Source organism: Pseudophryne corroboree, chromosome 6 (genome assembly GCF_028390025.1).
Source record: "Pseudophryne corroboree isolate aPseCor3 chromosome 6, aPseCor3.hap2, whole genome shotgun sequence".
NCBI classification, from domain to species: Eukaryota; Metazoa; Chordata; class Amphibia; order Anura; family Myobatrachidae; genus Pseudophryne; species Pseudophryne corroboree.
The window spans coordinates 47,115,156-47,134,473 of NC_086449.1; the positions used below are offsets into that span (position 1 = coordinate 47,115,156).

The 19,318-nt window shown below is 48.8% G+C and overlaps 1 protein-coding gene and 1 long non-coding RNA gene across 4 annotated transcripts in view; one reads left to right on the forward strand and one right to left on the reverse strand.

Moving 5' to 3' along the window:
• LOC134936046 (uncharacterized) overlaps positions 1-19,318 on the reverse strand; it is a 406,776-nt gene that overhangs the window by 276,584 nt on the left and 110,874 nt on the right. The gene's annotated exons all lie outside the window — the stretch shown is intronic.
• The window catches only part of ACHE (acetylcholinesterase (Yt blood group)), an 85,158-nt gene that overhangs the window by 36,515 nt on the left and 29,325 nt on the right, over positions 1-19,318 (forward strand). For 2 of the 3 annotated variants that reach the window (XM_063930946.1, XM_063930949.1), the window contains exon 1: positions 13,253-13,352. The exons of the other annotated variant lie outside the window; for it this stretch is intronic. The gene's annotated coding sequence lies outside the window, so the exon portion shown is untranslated. Of the gene's footprint in view, positions 1-13,252; positions 13,353-19,318 lie in introns of those variants that run through there. 3 annotated transcript variants of the gene reach the window in all.

Genomic DNA, 19,318 nt, shown 5'->3' on the forward strand with positions numbered 1-19,318 from the left:
AAGTGGCTGATTGTGAGTCGCTCGCAGCTGGGACCGCTATAGCGTCTTTTACTAAGCATGCCTGGTCCCCTGTCCCGTCTCCCCATCTAGATAAGGAGGTTTGGTTAGAACAGGCCTGGCCAACCTGTGGCTCTACAGCTGTTGTGAAACTACAATTACCAGCATGCCCTGCCACAGTTTTGCTGTTAGGGGATGCTAAAACTGTGGCAGGGCATGCTGGGATATGTAGTTTCACAACATCTGGAGAGCCACAGGTTGGCCAGGCCTGAGTTAAGACATAGCGTTGGCCCTTGGTGATTTGATTAATAAGGAAAGGGACCTGGAAGTTTTATGCAGGCGTACATACTGTATTGACTCTCCTGGCATGCCCTTGAAACTTGCAGATTGCTTGGATTCTTCCTGGACTTTTAGGAAAGTCTGCAAGTCTTTCCGATGCCAGGTGACAGTCGTAGAGATGAGATTGTCTGTGACGCAGGGCCTTCTCGGCACCCTAGGCAAAACTTCTGCCTATTCACCCCTCCCCCCCCCCCCCCTCTACCCCCAACTCCACACCAATACCCACTTTCCAGCATCAGGTGAAAGTGCGGAGGTAGCATCTTAGAAGTTCAGCAGCCATCTGCATTAAGTTTAACAGGGACGCATCTCTCAGAGTTGTCCTTAATTTTGTTATAAGCACACTCAAGGCTGCCCCCCAGATCCTTGCACCTTAGGCAGCTGCCTACAGGTAGAACAACCGCGGCTGTGACTCGTGAAAGAATGGTTATACTATCACCTTATAGGACATCACTCTGAGTATAGGTTTGGAGGCCCCACTGTGTAGCAAAGCTGGAAAACAATTTATAGTAGGATACCGGTTGTGTATCTGATCTGCAGACGGGCCAGCACAGCATCGACACGAGCGGGTGTTACACTAAGTCTCTTCCTCTTCTATTATATATATATATATATATATATATATATATTTATTTATGGTATCCCTCTTTTTCCATTCTATACTCTAAGTATCCCTCCCCCTCACATCACTGTGTATATATATAATCTCACTCTTTCCCATGTCACATTTTTCCTCTCAGGCAGCCGGCAGAAATGATCCACTAGGAAAACTATTAATAACCTTCTAGCGGAAGGAAATCTCCGGGAGATACCGAGAGGAGACAGTGTGAAATATGGCTATATATATAGAAACAGGAGAGAGACTCAAAGCGAGAGCGTTACAAATCTATGTATGAGGGATGGAGCGGGGAGACGAGACTCATTTACCATATACATAGGATATAAGTGCTGAGGATTTATAGAAAGAAGTTTGGGGGGTGTTTTGCCCACAAATGAGCCAGTTGGACAAAAACAAAACTGATCTCCACTGATATTGCCCTCCGAGTGTAATGGCGCATGGGACGTGTCCAGTACGTGCATTCCCGGCCTATTTCTGCTCTAGTGAGCAAAGTACCTCTCCCTGGCCTGCAGCGTAGATTCCCGACGGTCCATTAGCAAGGCAGAATGTTTGTTACCTCTGTACTTAATCACAGGTGTGGACTCTACTGTGTACTCCAGCACAAACTACTAGTGACATGACTACACATTACGTCTGCATTTAATGCTGGGTATACGCCGTCAGATCAAACGTCCTATCAGACCAATGAGACGGGCGCAATGTTATACTCAGTAGAGCGATTTTTTTTTTTTTGCCAATGCACAACCGTGTGAGTCGCACTGCGCATCTGTCTAAGTTGCGATGGTCTTGCGATGTGCAGTTGCAGTGTGGATTTATTCACAAAGTGATTCACAGTTTGTGGGAGTGGCAACTCAAACGTGACTCATTTCACAGTGTACGGGCCACAATATCTGGGCCCCGGCCCTTGGGAGGAGACATTTCCCTGTTCCTCCCCTCTGAGATATCTCACAGTGTATGGGCAGCGATATATGAGTTCCTCCCCTGTCGGGGGACACTTCCCTGTTCCTCCCCTGTGAGATATCTCACAGTGTATGGGCTGCGATATGAGTTCCTCCCCTGTGGAGGAGACATTTCCCTGTTCCTCCCCTGTGAGATATCTCACCGTGTATGGGCTGCGATATCTGAGTTCCTCCCCTGTAGAGGAGACATTTACCTGTTCCTCCCCTGTGAGATATCTCACCGTGTATGGGCTGCAATATCTGAGTTCCTCCACTGTGGAGGGACACTTCCCTGTTCCTCCCCTGTGAGATATCTCACAGTGTATGGGCTGCGATATCTGAGTTCCTCCCCTGTGGAGGGACACTTTCCTGTTCCTCCCCTGTGAGATATCTCACTGTGTATGGGCTGCGATATCCGAGTTCCTCCCCTGTGGAGGGACACTTTCCTGTTCCTCCCCTGTGAGATATCTCACTGTGTATGGGCTGCGATATCCGAGTTCCTCCCCTGTGGAGGGACGCTTCCCTGTTCCTCCCCTTTGAGATGTCTCACAGTGTATGGGCTGCGATATCTGAGTTTCTTCCCTGTGGAGGAGACATTTCCCTGTTCCTCCCCTGTGAGATATCTCACCATGTATGGGCTGCGATATCTGAGTTCCTCCCTTGTAGAGGAGACATTTCCCTATTCCTCCCCTGTGAGATATCTCACTGTGTATGGGCTGCGATATCTGAGTTCCTCCCCTGTGGAGGGACACTTCCCTGTTCCTCCCCTGTGAGATATCTCACCGTGTTTGGGCTGCAATATCTGAGTTCCTCCCCTGTAGAGGAGACATTTCCCTGTTCCTCCCCTGTGAAATATCTCACTGTGTATGGGCTGCGATATCTGAGTTCCTCCACTGTGGAGGGACACTTCCCTGTTCCTCCCCTGTGAGATATCTCACAGTGTATGGGCTGTGATATCTGAGTTCCTCCCCTGTGGAGGGACACTTCCCTGTTCCTCCCTGTGTGAGATGTCTCACAGTGTATGGGCTGCGATATCTGAGTTCCTTCCCTGTGGAGGAGACATTTCCCTGTTCTTCCCCTGTGAGATATCTCACAGTGTATGGGCTGCGATATCTGAGGGGAGGAGACATTTCCCTGTTCCTCCCCTGTGAGATATCTCACAGTGTATGGGCTACGATATCTGAGTTCCTCAACTGTGGAGGAGACATTTCCCTGTTCCTCCCCTGTGAGATATCTCACCGTGTATGGGCTGCAACACCTGAGTTCCTCCCCTGTAGAGGAGACATTTCCCTGTTCCTCCCCTGTGAGATATCTCACAGTGTATGGGCTGTGACATCTGAGTTCCTCCCCTGTGGAGGGACACTTCCCTGTTCCTCCCTGTGTGAGATGGCTCACAGTGTATGGACTGCGATATCTGATTTCCTTTCCTGTGGAGGTACACCTACCTGTTCCTCCCCTGTATGATATCTCACAGTGTATGGGCTGCGATATATGAGTTCCTCCCCTGTGGAGGAGACATTTCCCTGTTCCTCCCCTGTGAGATATCTCACTGTGTATGGGCTGCAACATCTGAGTTCCTCCCCTGTAGAGGAGACATTTCCCTGTTCCTCCCCTGTGAGATATCTCACAGTGTATGGGCTGTGACATCTGAGTTCCTCCCCTGTGGAGGGACACTTCCCTGTTCCTCCCTGTGTGAGATGGCTCACAGTGTATGGACTGCGATATCTGATTTCCTTTCCTGTGGAGGTACACCTACCTGTTCCTCCCCTGTATGATATCTCACAGTGTATGGGCTGCGATATATGAGTTCCTCCCCTGTGGAGGAGACATTTCCCTGTTCCTCCCCTGTGAGATATCTCACTGTGTATGGGCTGCAACATCTGAGTTCCTCCCCTGTAGAGGAGACATTTCCCTGTTCCTCCCCTGTGAGATATCTCACAGTGTATGGGCTGTGACATCTGAGTTCCTCCCCTGTAGAGGAGACATTTCCCTGTTCCTCCCCTGTGAGATATCTCACAGTGTATGGGCTGCGGTATCTGAGTTCCTCCCCTGTGGAGGGACACTTCCCTGTTCCTCCCCTCTGAGATGTCTCACAGTGTATGGACTGCAATATCTGAATTCCTCCCCTGTGGAGGGACACTTCCCTGTTCCTCCCCTGTGAGATGTCTCACAGTGTATGGACTGCGATATCTGATTTCCTCCCCTGTGGAGGGACACCTATCTGCTTCTCCCCTGTGAGATATCCCACAGTGTATGGGCTGTGATATCTGAGTTCCTCCCCTGTGGAGGAGACATTTCCCTGTTCCTCCCCTGTGAGATATCTCACCATGTATGGGCTGCGATATCTGAGTTCCTCCCCTGTGGAGGGACACTTTCCTGTTCCTCCCCTGTGAGATATCTCACTGTGTATGGGCTGCGATATCCGAGTTCCTCCCCTGTGGAGGGACACTTCCCTGTTCCTACCCTTTGAGATGTCTCACAGTGTATGGGCTGCGATATCTGAGTTTCTTCCCTGTGGAGGAGACATTTCCCTGTTCCTCCCCTGTGAGATATCTCACCATGTATGGGCTGCGATATCTGAGTTCCTCCCTTGTAGAGGAGACATTTCCCTATTCCTCCCCTGTGAGATATCTCACCGTGTTTGGGCTGCAATATCTGAGTTCCTCCCCTGTAGAGGAGACATTTCCCTGTTCCTCCCCTGGGAAATATCTCACCGTGTATGGGCTGCGATATCTGAGTTCCTCCACTGTGGAGGGACACTTCCCTGTTCCTCCCCTGTGAGATATCTCACAGTGTATGGGCTGCAATATATGAGTTCCTCCCCTGTGGAGGGACACTTCCCTGTTCCTCCCCTGTGAGATATCTCACAGTGTATGGGCTGTGATATCTGAGTTCCTCCCCTGTGGAGGGACACTTCCCTGTTCCTCCCTGTGTGAGATGTCTCACAGTGTATGGGCTGCGATATCTGAGTTCCTTTCCTGTGGAGGAGACATTTCCCTGTTCTTCCCCTGTGAGATATCTCACAGTGTATGGGCTGCGATATCTGAGGGGAGGAGACATTTCCCTGTTCCTCCCCTGTGAGATATCTCACAGTGTATGGGCTACGATATCTGAGTTCCTCCCCTGTGGAGGAGACATTTCCCTGTTCCTCCCCTGTGAGATGTCTCACAGTGTATGGGCTGCGATATCTGAGTTCCTCCCCTGTGGAGGAGACATTTCCCTGTTCCTCCCCTGTGAGATATCTCACCGTGTATGGGCTGCAACATCTGAGTTCCTCCCCTGTAGAGGAGACATTTCCCTGTTCCTCCCCTGTGAGATATCTCACAGTGTATGGGCTGTGACATCTGAGTTCCTCCCCTGTGGAGGGACACTTCCCTGTTCCTCCCTGTGTGAGATGGCTCACAGTGTATGGACTGCGATATCTGATTTCCTTTCCTGTGGAGGTACACCTACCTGTTCCTCCCCTGTGAGATATCTCACAGTGTATGGGCTGCGATATATGAGTTCCTCCCCTGTGGAGGAGACATTTCCCTGTTCCTCCCCTGTGAGATATCTCACTGTGTATGGGCTGCAACATCTGAGTTCCTCCCCTGTAGAGGAGACATTTCCCTGTTCCTCCCCTGTGAGATATCTCACAGTGTATGGGCTGTGACATCTGAGTTCCTCCCCTGTAGAGGAGACATTTCCCTGTTCCTCCCCTGTGAGATATCTCACAGTGTATGGGCTGCGGTATCTGAGTTCCTCCCCTGTGGAGGGACACTTCCCTGTTCCTCCCCTCTGAGATGTCTCACAGTGTATGGACTGTAATATCTGAATTCCTCCCCTGTGGAGGGACACTTCCCTGTTCCTCCCCTGTGAGATGTCTCACAGTGTATGGACTGCGATATCTGATTTCCTCCCCTGTGGAGGGACACCTATCTGCTTCTCCCCTGTGAGATATCCCACAGTGTATGGGCTGTGATATCTGAGTTCCTCCCCTGTGGAGGAGACATTTCCCTGTTCCTCCCCTGTGAGATATCTCACCGTGTATGGGCAGCGATATATGAGTTCCTCCCCTGTGGGGGGACACTTCCCTGTTCCTCCCCTGTGAGATATCTCACAGTGTATGGGCTGCGATATCTGAGTTTCTCCCCTCTGGAGGGACACTTCCCTGTTCCTCCCCTGTGTGAGATGTCTCAGTGTATGGACTGCGATATCTGAGTTCCTCCCCTGTGGATCGACACCTACCTTTTCCTCCCCTGTGAGATATCTCACAGTGTATAGGCTGCGATATCTGAGTTCCTCCCCTGTGGAGGAGACATTTCCCTGTTACTCCCCTGTGAGATATCTCACAGTGTATGGGTTGCGATATCTGAGTTCCTCCCCTGTGGAGGAGACATTTCCCTGTTCCTCCCCTGTGAGATATCTCACAGTGTATGGGTTGCGATATCTGAGTTCCTCCCCTGTGGAGGAGACATTTCCCTGTTCCTCCCCTGTGAGATATCTCACCGTGTATGGGCTGCAATATCTGAGTTCCTCCCCTGCGGAGGAGACATTTCCCTGTTCCTCCCCTGTGAGATATCTCACCGTGTATGGGCTGTGATATCTGAGTTCCTCCCCTGTGGAGGAGACACTTCCCTGTTCATCCCCTGTGAGATATCTCACAGTGTATGGGTTGCGATATCTGAGTTCCTCCCCTGTGGAGGAGACATTTCCCTGTTCCTCCCCTGTGAGATATCTCACCGTGTATGGGCTGCAATATCTGAGTTCCTCCCCTGCGGAGGAGACATTTCCCTGTTCCTCCCCTGTGAGATATCTCACCGTGTATGGGCTGTGATATCTGAGTTCCTCCCCTGTGGAGGAGACACTTCCCTGTTCCTCCCCTGTGAGATATCTCACAGTGTATGGGCTGCGATATCTGAGTTCCTCGCCTGTGGAGGAGACACTTCCCTGTTCCTCCCCTGTGAGATATCTCACAGTGTATGGGCTGTGATATCTGAGTTCCTCCCCTGTGGAGGAGACATTTCCCTGTTCCTCCCCTGAGAAGGAACAGGGGAAATGTTGGGTGGTCTGCCGTGGTAGTACGACATACAATACACCAGTTATTGGATCCATCAGACATGCTTGACAATTACTGATTAGTAGCTGCAATACACTGTTCAATTATCAACCCAACCAGATGATTATTGGCTGATCAGTCCAATAATTGGATAGTGTTTGTCACAACTGAGGGCCTGAGCTGACGGGAGGCAGCCTCAGTTGTAGGGGCTGAGATGTAACGGAACCTGGGAGGTTGTATCAGACCCCTAGACATGTAAGTAACATGTAGAATAACTGCCCGAAGGCGTGACCACGACAACCAGGATAAAAGTCAATGATGTTTATTATGACAAACTCCGTAACACAGCAGCAGTAAAGGAAACATAAAAGTCAACAGAGGATAAATACAATTCCTGGGTACTACAGGGTGGCAAGGGCCACAGGCACTGGTAGTGTGGGACAGTTCTTATAATCTTCTAGTTGGAAAGTCCTTACCAGGCCTGACTGTAGCAATGGAGAGAACCCAGGATCGTACCAGCTGGTGTTCCAGGAAAGGCTGGGCTGCTGAAGATAAAACGGCTGCTGTGGATACTGGCTGGAACCAGACTGTTGTTGGTACGGAGTGGATACTGGCTGGAACCAGTTAAATAATAAACGAACTTGAGAGCGATGAAATAATAATGAAGTTTGGAGTTTGAGAGCGGTGAAATAATAATACCGGTGGAGAGTGGTAAACTGCAGAAAGGACACCGGCCCTTTAAGAGAAGCTGTACACTGCTGGAAGCTGAGCTGGAAGCAGGTGATTGATAATGAAGTTTGGAGTTTGAGAGCGGTGAAATAATAATACCGGTGGAGAGTGGTAAACTGCAGAAAGGACACCGGCCCTTTAAGAGAAGCTGTACACTGCTGGAAGCTGGGCTGGAAGCAGGTGATTGTTGTAACTGGAAACAGGCGAGTCCAGAATGGATCGGAGAGTCAGGCTACACCGCAGATGGAATGCTGGTGCGGGTCTCTATAGCAGAAGTCTGGAGACAGGAGCTGGAACCTGGAAGACAACCACAGGAGAGAGACAAACTGGAACTAGGTTAGACAACCAAAGCACTGACGCCTTCCTTGCTCAGGCACAGCTTACTTATACCTGCAGCAAGGAAGGGGTTGGCTAGGCAATTATGCAAATCAACAATACAGACAGCAGATTGGTGGAAATGATCAGATGACAAAATCCAAGATGGCTGCGCCCATGCAGACACTTGGAGGGAAGTTTGGTTTGTAATCCATGTGAGAATTGAAACAGTAATGGCGACGCCGGCCACAGGAGACAGGAGACGCCAGACTGACAAGCGCACATTTAACCACGCGGGCACAGCGGAGGCCGCGGCTGATGAAATCACCACTCTGACATTCTGCATGTGGAAACTCAGGAACAGCGGGATCCGGTCCTGGAACGCTGAGCCAGCCTTAGGAGGCATCTGAAGGGTAAGTAATGGCGTCCAGATACCCGGATCGTGACAGTGTTTGTCCATCATTACTTCAGTGAGAACCTTAAAATTACTGCATAGCACAGGAAAGAAAACGACCACAGCTTTCTTTGTGCAAGAGAGAGAGAGAGAGAGAGAGAGAGAGAGGTATAAACCTTGCCACAGGGTTGCAAAAGTCATGCCCAAACCAATTGCAACCCCTCATTGACACCCAGTGTCGGACTGGGGCATGTAGGGCCCACCGGGGGTATGCAGTGGTAGGGGCCCATGTGTAGGGGTGTTGCCAGTCTCTAGAAGGAGTGTGCGCAGCCGCCACATTGATTTGCCTAACCATTTTGTATGGGTTGGGGCCCTTGAAAAATATATACAGTAAATACTGTAGTGCATGCGCGATAATGTACTAGATTAATAGCAGCACAGTCTGGAAGCTAAGCCCTAGAGGAGGGAGTGGGTCACCAGCAGACCTTAGGGCCCACCGGTGGTTTCCCCTGAACCTCTGTGGGCCAGTCCAACCCTGTTAACCCCCTATAATTAGCAAAAAGATAAATTGCCCATAAGCAAAGTCATCCCTTTAACACCTGCACTTCTTCTGGGCTTCACACTCTGTAAACGTCGTCTGGTGGCCGGATCTGTGCTTTACTATGAGGGCACTCACAATGTCAACATTCATTAGGATTGCATGAGAACATTGACACAGTTGTAATGTCCACAGTCAGCGCTGAGCTCGTCTATATTAGCTTCTCTGCTGCACCTAGGTGCGCCAAGGCTTATTAGCATAAGCCTTTCATCTATTGTTCTCAGCTGCAATACAAAACAGAGAGAACAATACAGCAGGGGATTAAGTCCGACTTCCCTGGCTCAGTTAATCCTATTAAAGGGATAGATGAGGAGGGCTCCATCTGTAATTGTTTGGCAGTTTATCTCTCTCCAATGCCCCCTCTGTGGTCTGCTATTGAGTTGCCAGACATTGTGAAAGTAAAGGTGATGAAGCCTGGACTCTTTCTCATAACCTCCATTGTTGGATCTGGTAGTTTTTTTCTGGTGGGCTTAATACTGAAGGGCAAAACTGGCTCGTCCAGCATGTCTCTTGGTGCTTCAGTGAAGGATGTGATCTCAATGGATTTTTAGGTCGCGTTGAGTGCCAGTCTCTCTTGACAGGATGCTGAAGTTAGTTAAATCCACGGGTTTGGGTGGGGGATTAGCCAAGCATGCAATCACTCCAGGTGCTCTTAATAATTACCGCTTTGCCTTGGATGAATGGGAGGACGCTGTCTTTTTTTGTTCGAGGATATATTTCTTAGCTTGACACTATGGTCAACCCATACTTTCTGCGTTTGGAGATAAATGGCTTCTCTATAATGGGTGTGGGATGTGCAGTGCCTATCGGCCCTTAACTCCAGGGAGGTCCATGGCATACATCCAGCATCCACTGCATTCACTTACCTCTTTGCCGCCCATGACTCTATTCTCATGAATTCTACGTAAATATACTGCTGGTAGCATATTTCTGGAGAAAACACAGGTAATACAGCTTTGGCACCATATTTCCAAAGGAAGTGATGAAATATGGCAAATGCTCAAAAGGCTCTAGCACGGGGCCTGGGTCTTTGGCACGGGGCCTGGGTCTTTGGCACGGGGCCTGGGTCTTTGGCACGGGGCCTGGGTCTTTGGCACGGGGCCTGGGTCTTTGGCACGGGGGCTGGGTCTTTGGCACGGGGCTGGGTCTTTGGCACGGGGCTGGGTCTTTGGCACGGGGCCTGGGTTTCGGCATGAGGCTGGGTCTTTGGCACGGGGCTGGGTCTTTGGCACGGGGCTAGGTCTTTGGCACGGGACCTGGGTCTTTGGCACGGGGCCTGGGTTTCGGCATGGGGCTGAGTCTTTGGCACAAGGCTGGGTCTTTGGCACGGGGCTGGGTCTTTGGAACGGGGCCAGGGCTAGGTCTTTGGCATGGGACCTGGGTCTTTGGCATATTGCCTGGATCTTTGGCATGTCTCCTGGGTCTTTGTTACTCTACCTAATGCGCATGCACCGTTATTTCAGGAGGGAGAGGGAAGTCTGCACATATGTTAGTTTAATGACAAGTAAATAATATATAGAGGAACCTACTGTTCATGTCTACATTGTACCTATAGCTGGCTTTGTAGCAATCTTTGCAGCATGTAGTGGGTTAGCCTTTCATCTTCCTCATCTCTGATAAACCTCTTCCATGACTGATTCCAGCATTCTGCCTATTCTCTTCATCATTCCTTTTCCCTTGCATCTGGACGGCTCTCATTCCATTACAGTAATTAGTTTCAGTGCAGGCTTTGGATGGAGTCACCTCAGCAGAACAGCGCCTGCTGCATTTTTCCCCCCCTTTAAATCACATGACTGACATTAATTCCTCCATAAATAAACTAATACACAATGACACAAAGCGTGCTTCCAGCAACCATCCCAGCCCTGACAGTTCAATAAAGCAGGACGGGGTGTGGGGGCGGCAGATTCTGCTCGGAGACAGGTAAATCGATTAGTGGATTAGTTCCGTTGATTTACACAGCTTCTGTGAACCTGCCCCGCCCGGGCCTTCTCTCTTCCTTTATGTTATATCTGTGTGTTGATGGTGACTTTGTTACATTAAGTACTATCAATATGGCTGGATGTTTGTGACGATGGCCTGGATTACACACTAGTTAGCCTAAAATAATGCCCAGGGGGTGAGTACTGCTTACCACGAGGCCGTAAGTAAGGCTGGCTTGGGATTTGGAAATTGTGTTGAGATTGCTGCACTCCTGCTCTCCCCGATGCTGAGTTGGTTTGCGTAGAGTAAGATCTGAAAGTCAGTTTTGTGCACGCACACAAACCAAAGCATGTTCCTGGGACCATAGATTAACGCATCAGTTGTTTGCATGTTGCAACTGGGGTGACGGAACGGAGGAAGCAAAGGCCAGCCTTCGCCAAAGAGCCCCTTTCGGTGCACCAGCATTTTTTTTTTTTTGCACAAAATGTGCATCTAATTTGCACAAATAAAACAAATGGAAGCGACAAACCGACTTAGCTAGACTTCAATTATCAATTGGCATGCTGAATTTCGTCTCATGACAGGCATGTAGACTGTGGAATTTTTCCAGGACAGTTCGACAAGAGGGTAAGGGTGTCCAAAGATGATAAACTGATCTTGGCAGACGGTCCCTGATAGCAGTTTGTCTAATATTGACCGTCCTATAGGATGACGCTCCATAATTTATCCACTCAATGCTGTCAGCTGACTGCTGTTATGGTTTGTCTGTCTCTCTGGAGCTGTCTCTGGTGCTGAATGTTCACTACCTACCACAGATGCCCACTTATTAAAGGTAAGCGTATGGATTTCTAGGACCAAGATGGCAGAATATATGGCGGCATGCCATTGCACAGATGAGGGTTTGTCAGATCAAGGTATAGATACATATTATGTACACACGCCCAACTATATATGCACTGAAGTGGAGAAGTAAGAATAAGTTTAGGGAAGTGTTCCCAGACGGGTTGCAAGGACCTCTTCTCTGCAAAAGGACTTGAATTGTCTGTCTGGTCAAATGTCTCTATATATTTAATGGGTCCAGTTGCAGTTTTGCAGCAAAGCACTTATATGTTCTGTTTCCACAATGGCCCTTTACCAGCAAACGTTGGCAATTTTCTAGCGGTCTATGCAAAGTCCAGGAAGAGGTGCACAGTTTTGGTCATTCATGGATGAACTTTACAGTTTCTAATTGAGAGAATGGACTTTCTCTCTCTCTCCTTATTATCACTGACTGTGGGCCAGATTCATGTTTGCAAGGAAAGCAAAAAAGCAAGCGACAGAGCAAAACCATGTTGCTGGTGGGGCGGATGTAACATGTGCAGAGAGAGTTAGATTTGGGTGGGGTGCATTTAAGCTAAAATGTAAATTGCAATGTAAAAATAAAGCTGTCTAACATTTGTGGGCTACATGCAAAAGCAGCCAGTATTTACCCTGCACAGGGAAAATACGGCAACATGGTTTGTTCCAGAGACAAAATTACTTGTTTCGTTTTGTTTTGTTTTTTGCTTTACTTACAAACATGAATCAGGCTCTGTGTGTCACGTATGATGTGAGCAGAAACACATGGCGCTCTGAGTTCACTGGAGACATCTGGGGTCATTAATGACTGGACTGACCGACCAAACGCCAGCTGAGGAGCTATTTTCCGCTGTTGCCAGATCATGTGACTACCATTGCCCTGGACGACTTCCCTACCAGCATAGGGATTTTCTAGTTAAGATGGCTTCTTTTGCGCGCTATGGGCAACATCCCATCTTAAATAGAACTCCCATCTTAGTAAATTTACCCCTAAGTGATTGGCGGATATGGCTGCTCCTTTATTTTTGCAAATGCCCCTCATTACCGGCCCCTCTCTCTGATTCTGTGAGAGGCACTGTCTGAAGCTGTCAAGAGCTGTCTCTAGCTTTGTCTTTCAAGGAGCTGTCTATTAAGGAGCTCTCTGGTGCTGTGTCTAATAGCCTGTTAAGGAATGGTTTGCAATTATGTGTGTGTCTATTAATCTACTGTATGAAGGAGCTGTCTCTAGCTCTGTGCCAATCTGTAGTTGTCTTTAATGCTGTGTACATCTCTAGCTGTCTCTTGGGTTGTGTATATCTCTTGATGTCTGTCAAGTTGCTGTCTCTGGGGCGGTGTCTGTCACCAGCTATGAAGTAGCTGTCTCTCTCATCTGTGCCTGGAGTAGCAGCTATTGCTGCTGAATGCCTAGTAGAGTAAGACACTTTCTAGGTGTCTAGGAAGGAGCTGTCTCTGGTGCTGTCTCCTCAGCTGCTGCAGGGAGGGAGACTGGCAGGGGAAAGAGGGTGGGAGTGGCTGGAGGCTGGAGAGAGTGAGAGACACTGAGGCAGGCTGAGGGAGGGACAGTCAGACAGAGAGAGTGAGTGCAGGGGTAGAGAATCTGCTGGCAAGATCTGTTCAGATTGTCTCAGGTAAGGAATGCAAAGTGGTGTGTGTGTGTGTGTGTGTGTGTGTGTGTGTGTGTGTGTGTGTGTGTGTGTGTGTGTGTGTGTGTTACATGCATGGAGTAAGGTGGTGTGTACATTTTTGATATGCACTTATTGTGATGTGTGTGCAGCATGCATGGTATAAGAGGGTGTGCGTGTCTGTAATATGCACTTATGATGTAGTGTGTGTGTGTGTGTGTGTGTGTGTGTGTGTGTGTGTGTGTGTGTGTTTGTGTGTAACATGCATTGAACATGCATTTATGTCTGTGATATGTACTGTGTTTGTATATAGAATGCCATAACTGACACACAATGTGTGTGTGTGTGTGTGTGTGTGTGTGTGTGTGTGTGTGTGTGTGTGTGTGTGTGTGTGTGTGTAGCATGCAATGAGTAGATGCAGTGTGTGTGTAGCATACAATGAGTGACATGCAGTGTGCGTGTAGTATGCATGACTGAGATGCTGTGTGTATGTTTGTGTAGAATGTATTGAGTGTGATGTAGTGTGTGTTTGTGTGTAGCATTTAATGAGTGAGATGCAGTTTGTGTATTAGAATTCATTGAGTATAATGCATTGTGTGTGTGTGTGTGTGTGTGTGTGTGTGTGTGTGTGTGTGTGTAGAATGCAGTGAGTGCGATGTAGTGTGTTTGTGTGTAGCATTTAATGAGGGAGATGCATATTGTGCATAGAATGCATTGAATGTGTGTGTGTGTGTGTGTGTGTGTGTGTGTGTGTGTGTGTGTGTGTGTGTGTGTGTGTAGCATGCAGTGAGAGAGATGCAGTGTGTGTGTGTGCGTTTGTGTGTAGAATGCAGTGAGTGCGATGTAGTGTGTGTTTGTGTGTAGCATTTAATGAGGGAGATGCAGTTTGTGCATAGAATGCATTGAGTGTGTTACAGTGTGTGTGTGTGTGCGTGTGTGTGCGTGGCATGCAGTGTGTATGCGTATAGCATGCAGTGAATGAGATGCAGTGCTTCCAGTGACTGACAGGCCCCATGCCGGGCAGTAAGGCCCTTCCTGTCTTTATTTACCATCCGCACATAAGTATGGACACTGTTAGTGTGTTGGTGTGTTGGCATGTGTGCTATATTTGGCATATGTGCGGGAGCCTGGATTGAGATGGCAGCATAAGCTGCTGTGTACACACATTGCAGTGTTTGTGTCTGTGTGTAGGTGTGTGACAGACAGGCAGGCTGCATGAAGAAGGGAGAGCGTCAGACACACAAACAGCAGCCGTGACATCTAGGAATTGAGCAGAGGTGACAGCGCTGTACAGAGTGTAATGTGACAGTCACAGTGGGCAATTAAGGTGACACAGTCTCTCCATGTGACAAATTGTAGCCTTTCATTATTCTGGTTTAACTGCAGGTCATGACCAGTTACCCTTACAGTGACAGTGATTTGCAGTGTTTGGACTGATGTCACAATGACATAAGTTGTTTATGTGGTGTTGATTTACAGTGTTTTGGTGGAGATGGCAGTGGTGTTGTGGGTTGGTGTCCAGGTGATGGTAATATGTGACATTAACGTGCAGTGACACTGGATGCTCAGGTGACAGTAATATGCAGCATGCAACATGTGACGGTGGCGTGCAGTGTTTAGATAGAGGGTGCAGTGACATTGAATGCTCAGGTGACAGTAATATGCAGAATTTTGGCCAATGTTGCAGTAACACTGCGGGTGCAGTGACACAGGATGGTCAGGTGACCGTAATATGCACCATGTAATATGTGACGTTGGGGTGCAGTGACATTGGATGCTCAGGTGACAGTAATATGCACCATGTAATATGTGACGTTGGGGTGCAGTGACACGGGATGGTCAGGTGACAGTAATATGCACCATGTAATATGTGACGTTGGGGTGCAGTGACATTGGATGCTCAGGTGACAGTAATATGCACCATGTAACATGTGACGTTGGGGTGCAGTGACATTGGATGCTCAGGTGACAGTAATATGCACCATGTAATATGTGACGTTGGGGTGCAGTGACACGGGATGGTCAGGTGACAGTAAAATGCACCATGTAATATGTGACGTTGGGGTGCAGTGACACTGGATGCTCAGGTGACAGTAATATGCACCATGTAATATGTGACGTTGGGGTGCAGTGACACTGGATGCTCAGTTGACAGTAATATGCACCATGTAATATGTGACGTTGGGGTGCAGTGACACTGGATGCTCAGGTGACAGTAATATGCTCCATGTCATATGTGACGTTGGGGTGCAGTGACACTGGATGCTCAGGTGACAGTAATATGCACCATGTCATATGTGACGTTGGGGTGCAATGACACTGGATGCTCAGGTGACAGTAATATGCAGCATGTAACATGTGACGGTGGCGTGCAGTGACATTGAATGCTCAGGTGACAGTAATATGCAGAATTTTGGCCAATGTTGCAGTAACACTGCGTGTGCAGTGACACTGGATGGTCAGGTGACAGTAATAAGCACCATGTAATATGTGACGTTGGGGTGCAGTGACACTGGATGCTCAGGTGACAGTAATATGCAGAATTTTGGCCAATGTTGCAGTAACTGCGTGTGCAGTGACACTGGATGGTCAGGTGACAGTAATATGCACCATGTAATATGTGACGTTGGGGTGCAGTGACACTGGATGCTCAGGTGACCGTAATATGCACCATGTCATATGTGACGGTAGCATGCAGTATTTAGGTGGAAGTTGTTGTGACACTGGATGCTCAGGTGACAGTGATGTGCAGAATATTGGCCGATGTTGCAGTAACACTGCGGGTGCAGGCGCAGACTACGTGCAGCAATTGATGTGTGTGACACTTGTTCATTCTCTGGGGGGAGATGACAGTGATGTTGGGCGTTGGTGCTCAGTTGACAGTGACATGTAGTAGTTGATTAGACAACAGTGATATGCAATGGGTGGTAGCACTGACACTCACTGAGTCTGCGTTCAGGATAAGTGGACATAGACTCTCATTAGCCGGAGGGAGGCGGTGATTGGGTTTAAATGAGAGTAAGAGGTTGGCCGCTGTAATCACATGGAGTGTCATTAGTGTGAAATGTGAAGTGAGGGGCAGTGTGTTAGGTGGACATGGCCAGCAGGTGACAGGAGCCACACTGTTTTGGACTGGATGGCTGTGTCTGGGGTTTAGGTTACAGTGGCTTGAAGTGATTTATGGTGGCACCAGTGTTGTAGATTCAATAACACAGTGGTGCAAACACTCATGTTAGGAAACGGAGGGCTGTGTTTTTGGAATTCAGTTGCTGGAAGTGTTTGGAGTTATGTGAATGTGGCCGTGAAGTTTCTAGGAGTTACATACTGAAGATGACGATGCTTGGGATTAGGTGACAGAATTAAATTAGCGGCCAGCAGTGTTTGGGTTTAGATTGCAGTCGTCATCATCATTGCCTGGTATGAAATTACGTCAGTCAGCAGTGTTTGGGATGGAATCACTGTGTTTGGATGTTGCCAAGAGTATTTGGGATTGGATCACACAGTTTAGGTGTGTGTGTGTGTGTGTGTGTGTGTGTGTGTGTGTGTGTGTGTGTGTGTGTGTTTGTTTTGAATGACAACTGGCTGCAGGGGCCAATAGTCTGAAAGATCAATATTTTGTATGGGATGACGGTAGCTGGCAGTGGTTGGGATTGGATGACAGTAAGTGGCAGTAGTTGGGATTGGATAACAGTACCTGGCAGTGGTTGGGATTGAGTGACGGTAGCTGGCAGGACCTGGGATTGGGTGACAGTATCTGGCTGTAGTTGAGATTGGATAACAGTACCTGGCAGTGGTTGGGATTGGGTGACATTAGTTGGCAGCGGTTGGGATTGGGTGACAGTAGCTGGCAGCGGTTGGGATTGGGTGACAGTACCTGGCAGTAGTTGAGTTTGGGTAACACTATCTGGCAGTGGTTGGGATTGGGTGACAGTAGCTGGCTGTAGTTGAGATTGGATAACAGTACCTGGCAGTGGTTGGGATTGGGTGACAGTAGCTGGCAGCGGTTGGGATTGGGTGACAGTACCTGACAGCGGTTGGGATTAAGTGACAGTAGCTGGCAGCGGTTGGGATTGGGTGACAGTAGCTGGCAGCGGTTGGGATTGGGTGACAGTACCTGACAGCGGTTGGGATTAAGTGACAGTAGCTGGCAGCGGTCGGGATTGGGTGACAGTAGCTGGCAGCGGTTGGGATTAGGTGACAGTATCTGTCAGTGGTTGAGATTGGACGACAGTAGCTGGCAGTGATTGGGCTTTGTTTACAACAGGCAGTGTATTGGATTGGATGACAGCTGGCAGTTGTCGATATTGGTTGGCAGTAGCTGGCAATGGTTGCTATTGCATAAAGGTAGCGGTCAGTGGTTAGGATTTGGTGACAGTAGCTGGTGGAATTAAGTGACAGTAGCATGCAGTGGTTGGGATAGGTTGACAGTGGAAGGCAGCATTGGGTGACAGTAGCTGGCAGTGGTTGGTATTGGGTGACAGTGGCTGGCAGTAATTGGAATTGGGTTACAGTAGCTGATAGTGGTTGGGATTGGGTGATAGTAGCTGATAGTGGTTGGGATTGGGTGACAGTAACTGACAGTGGTTGGGATTGGGTGACAGTAGCTGGCAGTAGTTGGAATTGGGTTACAGTAGCTGATAGTGGTTGGGATTGGGTGATAGTAGCTGATAGTGGTTGGGATTGGGTGACAGTAACTGACAGTGGTTGGGATTGGGTGACAGTAGCTGGCAGTAGTTGGGATTGGGTGACAGTAACTGGCCGTAGTTGGAATTGGGTTACAATATCTGATAGTGGTTGGGATTGGGTGGCAGTAGTTGGGATTGGGTGACAGTAGCTGGCAGTAGTTGGGATTGGGTGACAGTAGCTAACAGTAGTTGGGATTGGGTTATAGTAGCCAGTAGTGGTTGGGATTGTATTACAGTAGCTGGCAGTGTTTTGGGATTGGGTGATTGTATCTGGAAGTGATTGTGATTGGTCAACAGTAATTGACAGTGGCTAGGACAGCCTGGAAATGGTTGGGATTGGGTGACAGAAACTGGCAGTGGTTTGGATTGAGTGACAGTAGTTGGCAGTGGTTGAGATCAAGGTGATAGCATCTGGATGTGGTTGGGATTGGGTGACAGTAACTGTCGGTGGTTGAGATTGGGTGACAGTAACCTGTAGTGGTTGGTATTGGGTGACAGTGACTGACAGCTGTTGGCATTGGGTGCCGGCAGGGGTTAGGATTGATTGGTTCATAGTAGCTGGCAGTGGTTCATATTGAATAATGGTAGCTGCCAGTGGTTGAGATAGGGTGACAGTAGCTGGCGGTATTTTTAGTGACAGTAGCCGGCAATGGTTGGGATTGGTTGACAGTAGCAAGCAGCATTAGGTGACAGTAGCGGGTAGTGGTTGGGATTGGATGAGAGTAGCTAGCAGTGGCTAGGATTGGCTGACAGTAGCTGGCAATAGTTGAGATTTGTTGACACTAGCAGGCGGCATGGGTTACAGTAGCTGGCAGTGGTTCTAATTGGGCAACAGTAGCTCGCAGTGGTTGTGATAGGGCGACAGTAGCTGGCAGTGGTTGGGATTAGGCGACAGTAGCTGGCAGTGGTTGGGATTGGGTGATAGCATCTGGAAGTGGTTGGGATTGGGTGTCAGTAACTGGCAGTGGCTGGGCTTGGATATTAGCTGGCAGTGGTTGGGTTTGGTTGGCAGTAGCTAGCAGTGGATGGGATTGGATAACAATAGCTGTCAGTGGTTGGGATTGGGTAACATTAGATGGCAGTGGTTGAGGTTGGGTGACAGTAGCTGGCAGTGGTTGAAATTTGGTGACAGTAGCTGGCAGTGGTTGGTATGTGGTTACAACAGGCAGTGATTAGGACTGGATAACAGTAGCTGTCAGTGTTTTAGATTGGGTGTCAGTAGCTGGCAATAGTTGTGATTGGGTGACAGTACCTGGCAGTGGTTGCTATTGGATAACAGTTGCTGGC